Source organism: Anolis carolinensis, chromosome 4 (assembly GCF_035594765.1).
Source record: "Anolis carolinensis isolate JA03-04 chromosome 4, rAnoCar3.1.pri, whole genome shotgun sequence".
In the NCBI taxonomy this organism is placed as follows: domain Eukaryota; kingdom Metazoa; phylum Chordata; class Lepidosauria; order Squamata; family Dactyloidae; genus Anolis; species Anolis carolinensis.
In genome coordinates this window covers 77,878,065-77,896,339 of record NC_085844.1, presented here as the reverse complement: position 1 = coordinate 77,896,339, position 18,275 = coordinate 77,878,065, and the positions used below count along the sequence as shown (strand labels likewise).

Here is an 18,275-nt window from a genome sequence, read left to right as displayed (position 1 = left end):
TTTATTGTATTACAATTATTTCAGTAATTTGTTGTATTCGCCTTCATTAAACTTTATATATAAACATATTGATTGAACCTTTATGAACCATCAATTATAGACCATTTAGACCCCACAAACTACTGAAATAACTTTGGGTTACACACAGAAAATTTGTAGTTTGGGGCGTTGCTGTTTGGGACATAATGCAGTATGATCACAAAAGAATCAGTATAGATGATATTGGATTTTAGAGTTCTTCAGATTTGATAACCTGCCAAAAAACTACCTCAATTAATGAATTCATAAAGATTTCTCTGATCTCTTGACTGTCATACCAGCTCACTCCAGAATATGAAAGGGAGCAGCATTTTGTATGGCACATACAACATTACAGTATATTAATTGGGGGGGGGGATATGTCTTTCCATTTTCTTATTGATATTATGAAGCAGGGTGATAAACCTCAGCACTCTGACATTTGCATGGATTGTAAAAATTGCTCTGACTTATCTGATGTGAGGTAGACTACTGACAGTTGCCAGAGAAAGTAAAGTCTTACGCTTCTCCCAACCTTCTATCAAGTGTTCATTTTACATTTTACATTCACTGTAGTTGTAGAAAGGAGAATGCTGGACATTATGTCTTAAGTATTGTCTAACATTTTATAGAAAACAATGTAGTTTATTGTGTTCTCTTTTTTAGAATATTAACTGGTCTCTGATAATTGATACTGCATCAAAAGAAGAGTATTTAATACCTTTTGTTATTTATACAAAATTAATAGCTTGCTGTTGTTGTGTCCAAGTTATTTCCAATTTATGTCATCCCCAAAGATGAACTTAACATGGGTTTTCTTGACAAGATTTGTTCAGAGTGTGTTTACCCAAATTCATCCAGTGGGTTTCTATGATTGAACAAGATTCAAACCCTGATTTCCAAGATTGTGGACCAACACTCAAACCACTACACAACACTGACTCCCAAAATAGCATTGCTGTTAATTAGCAACATTCTCCTAACAACCAGATGTAGGGGTCTAAGGCCCCTTCTACATTGCCATATACTCCAGATTATCAAAAAAAAAATCCACATTATATTCTTTGAACTGGAATATATGAGTCCACACTGCCATATAATCCAGTTCAAAACAGTAAACCTGGATGTTATATGGCAGTGTAGAAGAGGCCTACATCCATAGTGGGTGTAACTCTCTGAGTATTACTTGCCTAAGAAAACCATATGAAATTCATGGAGTCACCCTAAGTTGGCAGGCAATTTGAAGGCACATGCACACAAGGAGTATGTCTGGTTAATTCTTGCAGTACCACCCCAGTGCACTATCTTGAACTATGCATAATTTTGAAAAACATCATCTTATTCCTCTTCCCCTTTTTATAGATTTCAGTGCCCCACCTAGAAGCTTTCCTCATAGAAATATTTTTCCCAACCCAAAATTATTCTAGTCCCTCCCTCTCCAATGTACTATGTCTTCAGTGGATTTCTGAGTGTTGTCTGGTCTGCATGCTGCTTGACCCACTTGTGTTTTGGAGTGTTAAGAAGTGACCCCACTCAGTGTCCAATAAGCCTTTTGGTTCAGCTGGCTCAATTCCTGAATCCTTGGTGCTATTTTTGCATTTTAATCTTATGAAGATCTGCCTCTGGATAATTTTAAACAGAGGCCTGGGGGGTGCCTGTCAAGGGTGCTTTAATTTTGTGTTCTTGCATGGCAGAAGGGGGTTGGACTAGAAGGTCCTTGTGGTCTCCTCCAACTGTTTTGGACTTCCCCTCATGGTTCTATGAGGGGAAGGTATTATTTCCAGTAGCAAAACTTTTCTTCTTTTGTCAAAAGAACAGCCTAAATTTATAATTGCTGCCATTGTGGTTTTTATAAGGCCAAAAGTTTTCTTTGCTCTTGAAATCTGAAATATCCCTGCATTAATTTGATCAAAGCAACATTGCTGCAATCTTGCAACTAGTGATGCAGCAATTTATTTTACCATCTTATCTTCATCAGTCTTTGTAAGAATCCTGAAGAGTGTCTAGAAAGTAAAAAAGTGGAAAGGCATTCTCATCCGTCCCTACTTTTAAGAAATTGTTCATTTATCATACTCTGATAAAAATATAAATGGTATATGTAAGAACATCTAACAATTTCTGATTCATATTCATGAGTATCTTTCTCTTATTATTGCTTTTTCTTAATTCCATGTACTTTTTTGTCCACAGTTTATCTACTACAAGCAGCTTTATTGAGATTTGGTATTTAAATCTGGTTGTAAAAAGTAGTCACATATATCCTACTCTGTGTATGAATTAGCATAAAAATTAAATCAATGGGAGTTTTGTCATCAGCTTTTAAAAGAACATCTAGTGAGTCAGATATCGGTTTTGATTTCCTAGCATCATGAATTCAGAATTCTCTTTCTGTCGATATATAGCTGTTCAGGCAAATGTCCTTCCTGAATTGATTTGCTTGTATATCTGTGCAAAAGCAATAAATGGATATGACTGGTTGAAATAAACTAAATTAAGAATTGAAATCTTGAAATAAAATAGGGCCTAAATACCTGGAAAACTGTTCCGAGGAATAAATTGGTGCTATTGGAAATGTAAAAAAAAATAAAATCTAAAATCAGGAAAATAGGGACAATTTTCACTGATCAGATGTTTAGTTTTTTACCACTTTGCTCTTCTCATAAGAAGGTAAAAAAAGGAGAATTTATTGCTTGTTGAATGTCTATCTTGCCTTTCTCCCTGAATAAAACCATAGTGGTTTATATCCAATTAATAAATGGTGCAAACTAAATTATTATATATTTAATACTAGCTGTGCCCGGCCACGCGTTGCTGTGGCGAAGTCTGGTGGTATGGGAAATAAAGTATTGAGGAATTGGTGGTTGTTAAGGTCAAGGGTAAAGGTTTTCCCCAGACATTAAGTCCAGTCATGTCTGACTCTGGAGGTTGGTGCTCATCTCCATTTCTAAGCCGAAGAGCCAGTGTTGTCCGTAGACTCCTCCAAGGTCATGTGGGATGACTACATGGAGCGGCGTTACCTTCCCGCCGGAGCAGTACCTATTGATGCACTCACATTTGCATGTTTTCGAACTTCTGGGTTGGCAGAAGCTGGCGCTAACAGTGGGGGCTCTCTCCGCTCCCCCAATTCAAACCTGTGGCCTTTCGGTCCAGAAGTTCAGCAGCTCAGCGCTTTAACACGCTGCGCCATCAGGGGATATTATTTCCTAAAGGTTGTGAATATACAATATTTCTGATTGGTTTTTTTTGTTTGTTGGAGGCAAGTATGAATGCTGCAATTAGGAAAACTGATTAGGATGTAATGGCCTTGCAGCTTTAAAGCCTGGCTGTTTCCTCCCTGAGTGAATTTTTTGTTGGGAGGTGTTAGCTGGCCTTGATTGTTTCCTGTCTGGAATTCCCTTGTTTTCAGAGTGGTGTTGTTTGCGATATTTTATGTGCTTCTACTGTCTGTGGCCCTGAGAAAACAGAGGATTTTCCAGACTTTGATGATAGGAATACTTTGTTGGGAGGTGTTAGCTGGCCCTGATTGTTTCCTGTCTGGAATTCCCTTGTTTTCAGAGTGGTGTTGTTTGCGATATTTTATGTGCTTCTACTGTCTGCGGCCCGGAGAAAACAGAGGATTTGCCAGACTTTGATGATGGGAATACTTTGTTGGGAGGTGTTAGCTGGTCCTGATTGTTTCCTGTGTGGAATTCCCCTGTTTATTTACTGTCCTGGTTTTAGAGATTATATTGTTCTGCATTATTGTCAAGACCCTGGCTGCAGAGCACCAATAACCATACACAGAGGCCAGAATCTACCTAATATCTTTATTGAAGGAATATATAAAGTTAATAAAAACAAGTGTAGAAAATAGTCCAGAATTAGACCTTTCAGGAAAGGTCAGAATTAGTCCAAAAAAGCAATGTCCAATAAGAAATATTAAGGTCCAAAGTTGTAATCCAATAACCGAAACACTCACTTTGCCAAGCAAAGTGAGGGGAGATGACAAGGTCCTTTAGTCCATGAAACTTGAGCGAGGCTAGGAATTAACTTGATACTTGAAACAAGGCTTGAACGTGGAACAAGGTAACTAAGAACAAGAACAAGGTCCGTGGAATAACTTGATAAAATCCGTGGAACAAGGCAAGGATTGATCCTGGGGAACAAGGCAAAGTCCGTAGATAAACAAAGGCTGGGAAGCAAGGCGAAGACTGGATAGCAAGGCAAGGCTTGAGCAGGAGCGAGGCTTGAATCGGAGCGCGCTGTCCAGACACAACTCGCTCCGTAGGCTGACGAATTGACTCCGCGAAGTTACTACGCGGGTAAAACACCTAAATAGAGTCTAACTTTCCCGCCGAAGCAGTTCTCTGGGAATCAGAACCGAAAGCTAAACTCTGAGACCAGATGTGAGACTCCCCAAAGATTCTCACGAGAAGCAGTCTTAATTGGCCACATTCTTAGCTGCAATCCTCGCACTCCTGCGCGAAGCTGATTCTAAACTTCTCTGTTGTTTACAAAACTCCCGGCGCAAGAACACGGGAGAAGTAGGCTCTGGGCTTGTTTGACATACTTCTGGGAGACAACTTTCTTGCAGGTGCAAGGTTCCCAGATCTGCCTGGGAAAGATCTGGCTGAGAAGAATCCAGTTCAGACTGGGAAGGTAAAAAACCCAAGTTTTCATCTTCATCAGGAATTACAATGTCCTGAGCAGGACTACAAGGCCCATGGGTCATCACACTATCCCCCTCCTCAAGGCCCCTCCCAAACTGGGGCCCTCTCCCCGAGGCGCGAGGTCGCGGTTTGGTGGGATAGGTCTGATGAAAGCGACGGGTTAGATCAGGAGCATGGACTGTGGAGGCGTCTTCCCAAGAGCGTTCCTCAGGGCCAAAACCCACCCAGTCAATGAGATATTGTAGGCGGCGGCGGTGAAAGCGAGAATCCAAAATGTCCTCAACCTCGAACTCCTCCTCCCCATTCATCAAAACAGGAGGGGGGGCTGGTTGGTCTGTATCAGGTCGCACACCATCCGCCGGAAGAAGCAGGGAACGGTGAAACACTGGGTGAATGCGCATTGAACGCGGAAGTTGGAGTTTGAAAGTCACGGGGTTTAATTGCGCCACCACTGGATAGGGGCCAATGAAACGGGCATCTAACTTCCGGCAAGGGCGGTGGGAGGGCAGAAAGCGAGTGGACAGGAAAACCCGATCTCCTACCTTGATTTCGGGGCCCGGCTGGCGATGTTTGTCAGCGTGGCGTTTATAGTCCTCCTTGGCTTGGTCCAGTTGCTGGAGCAAAAGTTGTTGCACCGCTGTGAGTTCCTGCAGCCAATCCTCTGCTGCGGGAACTTCTGAAGTTTCAATGATAGGGGGGAAGAAACGTGGATGGAAGCCGTAGTTTGCAAAGAACGGCATTTCTTTTGTAGAAGCTTGAACTCCATTGTTGTAGGCAAACTCAGACAGTGGTAACAGAGAAGCCCAATTGTCCTGTTGGTAGTTTACATAACAGCGAAGATACTGCTCCAAAGTGGCATTGGTGCGCTCCGTTTGCCCATCTGTTTGGGGATGATGAGCTGAAGATAAGCGAGAGTCTATGCCCAATAGTTTTTGTAGTGCCTTCCAAAAACGAGAGGTGAATTGAGATCCACGGTCTGTGACTAAACTCTTGGGCAATCCATGTAGTCTGAAAACATGTTGAAGAAATAGATCCGCAGTTTCTTTGGCCGTGGGGAGGCCTTCACAGGGAATGAAATGGGCTAACTTGGTGAAAAGGTCCACCACCACCAAGATCGTGGTGAATCCACAGGAAGGTGGTAGGTCAGTGATGAAATCCGCGGAAATTATTTCCCATGGGCGAGATGGGGTAGGAAGGGGGTGTAAAAGCCCTGAGGGCTTCTCCCTTCGTATCTTGGAGCGCTGGCATACTGGGCAGGTGTTGACATATTTTTCCACATCCTTGCGGATCTTGGGCCACCAAAAATCCCTTAGGATCAAATGCATAGTTTTAAATAGTCCGAAGTGTCCTGCTGGTTTGCAGTCATGACACAGACGAAGCGCTTTTTCCCTGCCCGGTCCGGGTGGGATATAAACATGATTTCTATAGCAGAGCAGCCCATCTTTAAGCGAAAAGGGAAAGTGCAGACCTTGGCGAAGTTGGTCCTGCGCCCAGGCATCTGCTTGCTGACTAGCCCTGATTTCTTGAGCACAGATGGGTCCTGGAGTAGGGGAAGTTGAGCCAATGGGAATGGATTTGGTGTTCCCCACCGTGAGCGTGGCAAAGTTCTCGGGTTGTAGCAGTTGGGATTCGAAGGTCTCCTTGCGTCCCGCAGCGTATTCCGGTTTACGTGACAGGGCGTCTGCTTGCTTGGTTTGGGCTGGGGTCACATAATGGATCTGGAAGTTGAAACGTTCAAAGAATAAAGCCCAACGTTGCTGCCTCTGATTTAGTTTGCGGGCAGTTCTTAGATGTTCTAGATTACGATGATCAGTGTGGACTTCAATGGGAAATTTGGCCCCTTCTAGCCAATGTCTCCAAGTTTCAAAGGCTGCCTTTATGGCCAGTAGTTCTTTTTCCCAAATGGTGTAATTCCTCTCTGGTGTGGTTAGTTGACGAGAATAAAAGGCACAGGGATGGAGGTGTTCTCCCTCCGGTTGTAAGAGTACAGCCCCAATTGCCACATCAGAGGCGTCCGCTTGCACCACAAAAGGGGTTCCAGGATTTGGGTGCTGTAGAATTGGCTGGGAGGTGAATAGTTTCTTTAGTTGCTGGAACCCTTTCTCTGCTTGATCAGTCCAGCGGAAAGGCTGCTTTCCACGGATGCAGCTAGTGATGGGGTCGGACCAGCGGGCAAAATCTGGAATGAACTTGCGGTAATAGTTCGCGAACCCCAAGAAACGCTGCACCTCTTTCTTGTTAGTTGGCGCCCGCCATTCCAATACTGCTGAAACCTTGGCTGGATCCATGGAAAGCCCTAGAGGCGAGATGCGGTAACCAAGGAAATCTACCTCTTGTAGATCAAAGGCGCATTTTTCCAGCTTGGCATAAAGTCCATGATCCCGCAATCGTTGTAACACCATTTTGACGTGGTTCTCATGTTCTGATTGTGATCTAGAAAACACCAAAAAATCGTCCAGGTAGATTATCAAGAACCTGTCTAGATAGTCCTGAAAAATGTCATTGACAAAATGCTGGAACGTTGCGGGGGCTCCGCATAAACCGAAATTCATAACTCGGGACTCGAATAATCCGAATTTGGTCTGGAAGGCGGTCTTCCACTCGTCCCCTTCCCTGATGCGAACTAAGTTGTAAGCCCCCCGAAGATCCAGCTTGGTGTAAACCTTGGCTCCTCGAAGCCGATCCAGTAGATCCGAGATTAAGGGCAGAGGATAGCTGTTCCGCTTGGTGATATTGTTCAATGCTCTGTAGTCCACCACCAAGCGTAGTTCCCCTGACTTCTTCTTCACAAACATCACTGGGGAGGCGGCTGGGGATTGAGAGGGTCTGATGAATCCCTTGCGAAGGTTTGTCTCTAGGAATTCCCTGAGAGCTTCTTGCTCTGGTTCAGTCAGGGAGTAGAGATGCCCTCGCGGGATCGGGGCCCCCTCCACCAAGTCAATGGCACAGTCATAAGGTCTATGTGGGGGTAATTTTTCGGCTTCTTTCTCATTGAATACATCCCAATACTCGGAGTACTTCTTTGGCAAGGTGATGATGGGCTCGGAGTCTGTGGCGTGGCATACCTTGGCTACGAGGCAATGGTTTTGGCAGTACGGTGAAGCAAACTGCAGTTCTCTGTTGGACCAGGAGATGTTAGGGTCGTGGAGAGTCAGCCATGGAATTCCCAAAATCACAGGGAAATGGGGAACCTCGGTAACAAAGAAGGAAATCTCTTCCATATGTTCCCTTATCCACATCCTGGTGGGTTCCGACCACTGACTTACGGGGCCCGTCTTGAGGGGGCGGCCGTCAATGGCTTGCACCACACGGGCATTCTTGAAATCATGATATTGTAATCCCAGAGAGTCGGCATACTCTCTATCGATGAAATTGTTGGTAGCTCCAGAGTCTATCATGGCGTGGATCATGACGGGACCCCTTTTTGCTGACCATAATGTGACCACGAGAAGGAACAGGACCCCGGTTGGCGGCTCTTGGATGGATTTTTTGACCGGGTTGGCGAGCCTCTCTACACCCGGTCGTTGGCTTCCCCCGCCGGCTGTGTGCCAGTCGGCTCAGACGTCTTCGTCTCCGTGGAGGACGCCGCCGCAAGACGGGCGGCAGGCTTCCCTTTGGCTGGGCACTCTCTGGCGAAGTGGCCCCCGTTCCCGCAGTACCAGCAGAGGTTTAAGCGTTGACGACGGGCCTTCTCGGCGGCATCTAGTCTGGGACGCACGTTGCCCAACTGCATCGGCACCTCCTCGCCTCCTCTGGGGTATGGGGTTGGCGGTGGGGGTCTCCAGACCGGACGTGGCTGAACGCTGGCGGGAGCGGGGGGTTTTGCCCCGGCTCTACCGCCCTGGCCTCGAACCCACTGTTTCCTGTTGGCAATCATGACTTCAGCCCGTAAACATTGATCAATGAGTGCCTCGAGGGTCTGGGGAGGATCCACCTTGGAGATTTCTTCCAGCATTTCAATGTTGAGACCCTCCCGGAATTGTCCCCTGAGGGCTACATCGTTCCAGCCGGTGTTGTGGGCCAGCACTCGGAACTCGGCTATATACTGAGACATAGGTCTGTCTCCTTGGAGAAGGCGACGGAGTTTGTGACCGGCTGCCTCCAAATTGTCCTCGATTCCCCAAGTCTCCTTGAGGTGGTCCAAGAAGCGTTGCGCTGATCTTAGGTGTGGAGAGGCTTGGTCGTACAGTGCCGTCGCCCAGCTGGCCGCTGGCCCGTCTAGAAGACTGTAAACCCACGCCACTTTGATGTCTTCTTGGGGAAACTCGGCAGCACGGGCCTCTAGATAAGCTTGACATTGGCGACGGAAGACATGAACCTTAGAAGCTTCTCCAGTAAACTTGGTTGGCAACGCCATGGCCGGAAGACGAATTCCGCGTTCCTTCAAACCCCTTATTTCTCCATCCTGTGCATTGAGCTTATCACGGATTCGGTCCACCTCATCCTTGTCGATGGTGTAGGTAATCGGCTGGCCGCTCGGCCCAGGTACGACTCCGGTAGACATTCTGGCCGAGGTTAATTGGTGCTTAGGGTGGCGGAGTCAAACTGTCAAGACCCTGGCTGCAGAGCACCAATAACCATACACAGAGGCCAGAATCTACCTAATATCTTTATTGAAGGAATATATAAAGTTAATAAAAACAAGTGTAGAAAATAGTCCAGAATTAGACCTTTCAGGAAAGGTCAGAATTAGTCCAAAAAAGCAATGTCCAATAAGAAATATTAAGGTCCAAAGTTGTAATCCAATAACCGAAACACTCACTTTGCCAAGCAAAGTGAGGGGAGATGACAAGGTCCTTTAGTCCATGAAACTTGAGCGAGGCTAGGAATTAACTTGATACTTGAAACAAGGCTTGAACGTGGAACAAGGTAACTAAGAACAAGAACAAGGTCCGTGGAATAACTTGATAAAATCCGTGGAACAAGGCAAGGATTGATCCTGGGGAACAAGGCAAAGTCCGTAGATAAACAAAGGCTGGGAAGCAAGGCGAAGACTGGATAGCAAGGCAAGGCTTGAGCAGGAGCGAGGCTTGAATCGGAGCGCGCTGTCCAGACACAACTCGCTCCGTAGGCTGACGAATTGACTCCGCGAAGTTACTACGCGGGTAAAACACCTAAATAGAGTCTAACTTTCCCGCCGAAGCAGTTCTCTGGGAATCAGAACCGAAAGCTAAACTCTGAGACCAGATGTGAGACTCCCCAAAGATTCTCACGAGAAGCAGTCTTAATTGGCCACATTCTTAGCTGCAATCCTCGCACTCCTGCGCGAAGCTGATTCTAAACTTCTCTGTTGTTTACAAAACTCCCGGCGCAAGAACACGGGAGAAGTAGGCTCTGGGCTTGTTTGACATACTTCTGGGAGACAACTTTCTTGCAGGTGCAAGGTTCCCAGATCTGCCTGGGAAAGATCTGGCTGAGAAGAATCCAGTTCAGACTGGGAAGGTAAAAAACCCAAGTTTTCATCTTCATCAGGAATTACAATGTCCTGAGCAGGACTACAAGGCCCATGGGTCATCACACTATCCCCCTCCTCAAGGCCCCTCCCAAACTGGGGCCCTCTCCCCGAGGCGCGAGGTCGCGGTTTGGTGGGATAGGTCTGATGAAAGCGACGGGTTAGATCAGGAGCATGGACTGTGGAGGCGTCTTCCCAAGAGCGTTCCTCAGGGCCAAAACCCACCCAGTCAATGAGATATTGTAGGCGGCGGCGGTGAAAGCGAGAATCCAAAATGTCCTCAACCTCGAACTCCTCCTCCCCATTCATCAAAACAGGAGGGGGGGCTGGTTGGTCTGTATCAGGTCGCACACCATCCGCCGGAAGAAGCAGGGAACGGTGAAACACTGGGTGAATGCGCATTGAACGCGGAAGTTGGAGTTTGAAAGTCACGGGGTTTAATTGCGCCACCACTGGATAGGGGCCAATGAAACGGGCATCTAACTTCCGGCAAGGGCGGTGGGAGGGCAGAAAGCGAGTGGACAGGAAAACCCGATCTCCTACCTTGATTTCGGGGCCCGGCTGGCGATGTTTGTCAGCGTGGCGTTTATAGTCCTCCTTGGCTTGGTCCAGTTGCTGGAGCAAAAGTTGTTGCACCGCTGTGAGTTCCTGCAGCCAATCCTCTGCTGCGGGAACTTCTGAAGTTTCAATGATAGGGGGGAAGAAACGTGGATGGAAGCCGTAGTTTGCAAAGAACGGCATTTCTTTTGTAGAAGCTTGAACTCCATTGTTGTAGGCAAACTCAGACAGTGGTAACAGAGAAGCCCAATTGTCCTGTTGGTAGTTTACATAACAGCGAAGATACTGCTCCAAAGTGGCATTGGTGCGCTCCGTTTGCCCATCTGTTTGGGGATGATGAGCTGAAGATAAGCGAGAGTCTATGCCCAATAGTTTTTGTAGTGCCTTCCAAAAACGAGAGGTGAATTGAGATCCACGGTCTGTGACTAAACTCTTGGGCAATCCATGTAGTCTGAAAACATGTTGAAGAAATAGATCCGCAGTTTCTTTGGCCGTGGGGAGGCCTTCACAGGGAATGAAATGGGCTAACTTGGTGAAAAGGTCCACCACCACCAAGATCGTGGTGAATCCACAGGAAGGTGGTAGGTCAGTGATGAAATCCGCGGAAATTATTTCCCATGGGCGAGATGGGGTAGGAAGGGGGTGTAAAAGCCCTGAGGGCTTCTCCCTTCGTATCTTGGAGCGCTGGCATACTGGGCAGGTGTTGACATATTTTTCCACATCCTTGCGGATCTTGGGCCACCAAAAATCCCTTAGGATCAAATGCATAGTTTTAAATAGTCCGAAGTGTCCTGCTGGTTTGCAGTCATGACACAGACGAAGCGCTTTTTCCCTGCCCGGTCCGGGTGGGATATAAACATGATTTCTATAGCAGAGCAGCCCATCTTTAAGCGAAAAGGGAAAGTGCAGACCTTGGCGAAGTTGGTCCTGCGCCCAGGCATCTGCTTGCTGACTAGCCCTGATTTCTTGAGCACAGATGGGTCCTGGAGTAGGGGAAGTTGAGCCAATGGGAATGGATTTGGTGTTCCCCACCGTGAGCGTGGCAAAGTTCTCGGGTTGTAGCAGTTGGGATTCGAAGGTCTCCTTGCGTCCCGCAGCGTATTCCGGTTTACGTGACAGGGCGTCTGCTTGCTTGGTTTGGGCTGGGGTCACATAATGGATCTGGAAGTTGAAACGTTCAAAGAATAAAGCCCAACGTTGCTGCCTCTGATTTAGTTTGCGGGCAGTTCTTAGATGTTCTAGATTACGATGATCAGTGTGGACTTCAATGGGAAATTTGGCCCCTTCTAGCCAATGTCTCCAAGTTTCAAAGGCTGCCTTTATGGCCAGTAGTTCTTTTTCCCAAATGGTGTAATTCCTCTCTGGTGTGGTTAGTTGACGAGAATAAAAGGCACAGGGATGGAGGTGTTCTCCCTCCGGTTGTAAGAGTACAGCCCCAATTGCCACATCAGAGGCGTCCGCTTGCACCACAAAAGGGGTTCCAGGATTTGGGTGCTGTAGAATTGGCTGGGAGGTGAATAGTTTCTTTAGTTGCTGGAACCCTTTCTCTGCTTGATCAGTCCAGCGGAAAGGCTGCTTTCCACGGATGCAGCTAGTGATGGGGTCGGACCAGCGGGCAAAATCTGGAATGAACTTGCGGTAATAGTTCGCGAACCCCAAGAAACGCTGCACCTCTTTCTTGTTAGTTGGCGCCCGCCATTCCAATACTGCTGAAACCTTGGCTGGATCCATGGAAAGCCCTAGAGGCGAGATGCGGTAACCAAGGAAATCTACCTCTTGTAGATCAAAGGCGCATTTTTCCAGCTTGGCATAAAGTCCATGATCCCGCAATCGTTGTAACACCATTTTGACGTGGTTCTCATGTTCTGATTGTGATCTAGAAAACACCAAAAAATCGTCCAGGTAGATTATCAAGAACCTGTCTAGATAGTCCTGAAAAATGTCATTGACAAAATGCTGGAACGTTGCGGGGGCTCCGCATAAACCGAAATTCATAACTCGGGACTCGAATAATCCGAATTTGGTCTGGAAGGCGGTCTTCCACTCGTCCCCTTCCCTGATGCGAACTAAGTTGTAAGCCCCCCGAAGATCCAGCTTGGTGTAAACCTTGGCTCCTCGAAGCCGATCCAGTAGATCCGAGATTAAGGGCAGAGGATAGCTGTTCCGCTTGGTGATATTGTTCAATGCTCTGTAGTCCACCACCAAGCGTAGTTCCCCTGACTTCTTCTTCACAAACATCACTGGGGAGGCGGCTGGGGATTGAGAGGGTCTGATGAATCCCTTGCGAAGGTTTGTCTCTAGGAATTCCCTGAGAGCTTCTTGCTCTGGTTCAGTCAGGGAGTAGAGATGCCCTCGCGGGATCGGGGCCCCCTCCACCAAGTCAATGGCACAGTCATAAGGTCTATGTGGGGGTAATTTTTCGGCTTCTTTCTCATTGAATACATCCCAATACTCGGAGTACTTCTTTGGCAAGGTGATGATGGGCTCGGAGTCTGTGGCGTGGCATACCTTGGCTACGAGGCAATGGTTTTGGCAGTACGGTGAAGCAAACTGCAGTTCTCTGTTGGACCAGGAGATGTTAGGGTCGTGGAGAGTCAGCCATGGAATTCCCAAAATCACAGGGAAATGGGGAACCTCGGTAACAAAGAAGGAAATCTCTTCCATATGTTCCCTTATCCACATCCTGGTGGGTTCCGACCACTGACTTACGGGGCCCGTCTTGAGGGGGCGGCCGTCAATGGCTTGCACCACACGGGCATTCTTGAAATCATGATATTGTAATCCCAGAGAGTCGGCATACTCTCTATCGATGAAATTGTTGGTAGCTCCAGAGTCTATCATGGCGTGGATCATGACGGGACCCCTTTTTGCTGACCATAATGTGACCACGAGAAGGAACAGGACCCCGGTTGGCGGCTCTTGGATGGATTTTTTGACCGGGTTGGCGAGCCTCTCTACACCCGGTCGTTGGCTTCCCCCGCCGGCTGTGTGCCAGTCGGCTCAGACGTCTTCGTCTCCGTGGAGGACGCCGCCGCAAGACGGGCGGCAGGCTTCCCTTTGGCTGGGCACTCTCTGGCGAAGTGGCCCCCGTTCCCGCAGTACCAGCAGAGGTTTAAGCGTTGACGACGGGCCTTCTCGGCGGCATCTAGTCTGGGACGCACGTTGCCCAACTGCATCGGCACCTCCTCGCCTCCTCTGGGGTATGGGGTTGGCGGTGGGGGTCTCCAGACCGGACGTGGCTGAACGCTGGCGGGAGCGGGGGGTTTTGCCCCGGCTCTACCGCCCTGGCCTCGAACCCACTGTTTCCTGTTGGCAATCATGACTTCAGCCCGTAAACATTGATCAATGAGTGCCTCGAGGGTCTGGGGAGGATCCACCTTGGAGATTTCTTCCAGCATTTCAATGTTGAGACCCTCCCGGAATTGTCCCCTGAGGGCTACATCGTTCCAGCCGGTGTTGTGGGCCAGCACTCGGAACTCGGCTATATACTGAGACATAGGTCTGTCTCCTTGGAGAAGGCGACGGAGTTTGTGACCGGCTGCCTCCAAATTGTCCTCGATTCCCCAAGTCTCCTTGAGGTGGTCCAAGAAGCGTTGCGCTGATCTTAGGTGTGGAGAGGCTTGGTCGTACAGTGCCGTCGCCCAGCTGGCCGCTGGCCCGTCTAGAAGACTGTAAACCCACGCCACTTTGATGTCTTCTTGGGGAAACTCGGCAGCACGGGCCTCTAGATAAGCTTGACATTGGCGACGGAAGACATGAACCTTAGAAGCTTCTCCAGTAAACTTGGTTGGCAACGCCATGGCCGGAAGACGAATTCCGCGTTCCTTCAAACCCCTTATTTCTCCATCCTGTGCATTGAGCTTATCACGGATTCGGTCCACCTCATCCTTGTCGATGGTGTAGGTAATCGGCTGGCCGCTCGGCCCAGGTACGACTCCGGTAGACATTCTGGCCGAGGTTAATTGGTGCTTAGGGTGGCGGAGTCAAACTGTCAAGACCCTGGCTGCAGAGCACCAATAACCATACACAGAGGCCAGAATCTACCTAATATCTTTATTGAAGGAATATATAAAGTTAATAAAAACAAGTGTAGAAAATAGTCCAGAATTAGACCTTTCAGGAAAGGTCAGAATTAGTCCAAAAAAGCAATGTCCAATAAGAAATATTAAGGTCCAAAGTTGTAATCCAATAACCGAAACACTCACTTTGCCAAGCAAAGTGAGGGGAGATGACAAGGTCCTTTAGTCCATGAAACTTGAGCGAGGCTAGGAATTAACTTGATACTTGAAACAAGGCTTGAACGTGGAACAAGGTAACTAAGAACAAGAACAAGGTCCGTGGAATAACTTGATAAAATCCGTGGAACAAGGCAAGGATTGATCCTGGGGAACAAGGCAAAGTCCGTAGATAAACAAAGGCTGGGAAGCAAGGCGAAGACTGGATAGCAAGGCAAGGCTTGAGCAGGAGCGAGGCTTGAATCGGAGCGCGCTGTCCAGACACAACTCGCTCCGTAGGCTGACGAATTGACTCCGCGAAGTTACTACGCGGGTAAAACACCTAAATAGAGTCTAACTTTCCCGCCGAAGCAGTTCTCTGGGAATCAGAACCGAAAGCTAAACTCTGAGACCAGATGTGAGACTCCCCAAAGATTCTCACGAGAAGCAGTCTTAATTGGCCACATTCTTAGCTGCAATCCTCGCACTCCTGCGCGAAGCTGATTCTAAACTTCTCTGTTGTTTACAAAACTCCCGGCGCAAGAACACGGGAGAAGTAGGCTCTGGGCTTGTTTGACATACTTCTGGGAGACAACTTTCTTGCAGGTGCAAGGTTCCCAGATCTGCCTGGGAAAGATCTGGCTGAGAAGAATCCAGTTCAGACTGGGAAGGTAAAAAACCCAAGTTTTCATCTTCATCAGGAATTACAATGTCCTGAGCAGGACTACAAGGCCCATGGGTCATCACAATTATTCTATCCCAGTAATTATTTCATATTAAAGAAGAATCTCACTTATCCAACATTCGCTTATACAATGTTCTGGATTATCCAACGCAGTCTGCCTTTTCATAATCAATGTTTTTGTAGTCAGTGTTTTAAATTAATTGTGATATTTTAGTGGTAAATTTGTAAATACAGTACAGTAGAGTCTCACTTATCCAACATAAACGGGCCGGCAGAACGTTGGATAAGCGAATATGTTGGATAATGAGGAATTAAGGATAACCCTATTAAACATCAAATTAAGTTATGATTTTACAAATTAAGCACCAAAACATCATGTTAGACAACAAATTTGTCAGAAAAAGTAGTTCAGTACACAGTAATGCTATATAGTAATTACTGTATTTATGAATTTAGCACCAAAATATCACGATATATTGAAAGCATTGACTACAAAAATGCGTTGGATAATCCAGAACGTTGGATAAGCGAGTGTTGGATAAGTGAGACTCTATTGTAATTACTACATAGCATTACTGCGCATGGAATTACTTTTTCTGTCAAATTTGTTGTATAATATGATGCTTTGGTGCTTAATTTGTATAACGATTACCTAATTTGATGTTTAATTGGCTTTTCCTGAATCCCTTCTTATTATCCAACATATTCACTTATCCTGCCGGCCTGTTTACGTTGGATAAGTGAGACTCTACTGTATATTTCTAATCTTAAATTATCTGCTTAGAACTGGATTATATGAGGCCCCTTCTTCACAGCTGTATAAAATGCACACTGAAGTGGATTATATGGCAGTGTGGAGTCAAGATAATCCAGTGCAAAGCAGATAATATAAGATTATAAATAGGTTATATAGCTGTGTTGAAGGGCCTTGAATCTACACTGCCATATAATCCAGTGCAAATTAGATAATCTGTGGAAGAAGTCTAAGTGAGGCCTAAATCTGCCTGTCCCCTAACTGAAACCTGGCTGTCCCTTGGTTGCTAGGCAACCAAGTGGGCAGAGATTAGCCCTCTAAACTGGCAGCAATTGGATAAAAAAAATTATTGCTCTCCCTCTAATTAGGACTTTATTTTTCTTTTCTTTTTGTTGTATCAACCTTGAGGCGTTGATGATGGGTTGTGTTGTCAAATTTTGAGGTTGGGGGGCCTGTACTTTTGTTGTTTTGTGAATTGCCGTGATGCCATCACTCTTTTATATATATAGATGCCATTTATTAACCTATGTCAGGAATGTAACGGACATGGTGGCACAGTGTGTTAAAGCGCTGAGCTGCTGAACTTGCAGAGCAAAAGGTCCCAGGTTCAATCCCAGGAGTGGAATGAGCGCCCGCTGTTAGTCTCAGTTCCTGCCAACCAAGCAGTTTGAAAACAAGCAAATGTAAGTAGAGCAATAGGTCGGGAAGGTAACGGTGCTCTATGCAGTCATGCCGACCACATGACCTTGGAGATGTCTATGGACAACGCCGGCTCTTCGGCCTAGAAATGGAGATGAGCACCAACCCCCAGAGTTGGACACGACTGGACTTAACATCAGGGGAAACCTTTACCGTTACTATGCCATTTATTAACCTATGTCAGGAATTTAACTGACCTAATTGATAGCAAAGTGGTTCATTTGGGTCACTTGAAACATACAGAGACCACAAAATCCAGTTTTATTCAAAATATAAATTCCCCTCCCACGGTAGTATACTTGTCCATAAAACAATGTACAATGTACACAACAGCTATGATGAGTTTAAATGTCAAGAAAAACCAAGAATATTAGATTGACATGCTGTTAAACCAGGACTGACCCTATTTAGCTTCCAAGATCAGACGGGGTTCTCCTGTCTTCAGGGCAGTGGTCCTCAAGCTGGGGATCACAGTGGGACCATGAAAAATTGAAGAAATGTTATGGTTTTCTGAAATTGAATCTGCCACCATCTTGAGGTCACTTGGCAGCCAACAGACAGTGCCTACCAAGCCTAGAGTGCATCGCTGGAGGGCACCTGAAGCCAGCTGCCTGCTATCAGTTGTTCCACGATGGGCTATCCAGGTGGGGAGAAAGTACAGAGAAACTAGAAGACCAAAACACACAGTCTTCTAAATATTTTGGACTTCAGTTGCCAGGATCCCTGATCATTGGCCAAAGCAGCAGAGGCTTCCAGGATTTGAAGTCCAAAGCAGCTGGAAGACTAGCATTTGGGAATCACTAATCGACACTGTAAAATTAATGTAGTTTGACTCCACTTGGATTCCCTTGGGTCAATGCTATGATCATAGGAGTTGTAGTTTTACAAGCTCTTTATCCTCTGACAAAGAATGCAGGTGCCTCACAAACTACAAATCCCAGGAACTCATCACATTGAGCTATGACAGTCTAAGTCAGGCATGAGCAAACTTCGGCCCTCCAGGTGTTTTGGACTTCAACTCCCACAATTCCTAACAGCCTACTGGCTGTTAGGAATTGTGGGAGTTGGAGTCCAAAACACCTGGAGGGCCGAAGTTTGCCCATGCCTGGTCTAAGTGATGTCAGACTGCACTAATTTTACAGTGTCAATGCACCCATAGATTCTTGTTATTTGCCACCAAGGAAGCTTTGATTTGGAAACCCACTGGGTGACTTTCAGTAAACCATATTCAAATGAGTAGGTATGT

The 18,275-nt window shown here is 46.6% G+C and overlaps 1 protein-coding gene and 1 long non-coding RNA gene across 6 annotated transcripts in view; one reads left to right on the top strand and one right to left on the bottom strand.

Annotated features, from left to right (window-relative positions):
- Nucleotides 1-18,275, bottom strand: part of LOC134298974 (uncharacterized) — a 36,052-nt gene that overhangs the window by 781 nt on the left and 16,996 nt on the right. The window lies entirely within an intron of this gene.
- The window catches only part of rnf182 (ring finger protein 182), a 46,872-nt gene that overhangs the window by 16,875 nt on the left and 11,722 nt on the right, over nt 1-18,275 (top strand). The gene's annotated exons all lie outside the window — the stretch shown is intronic.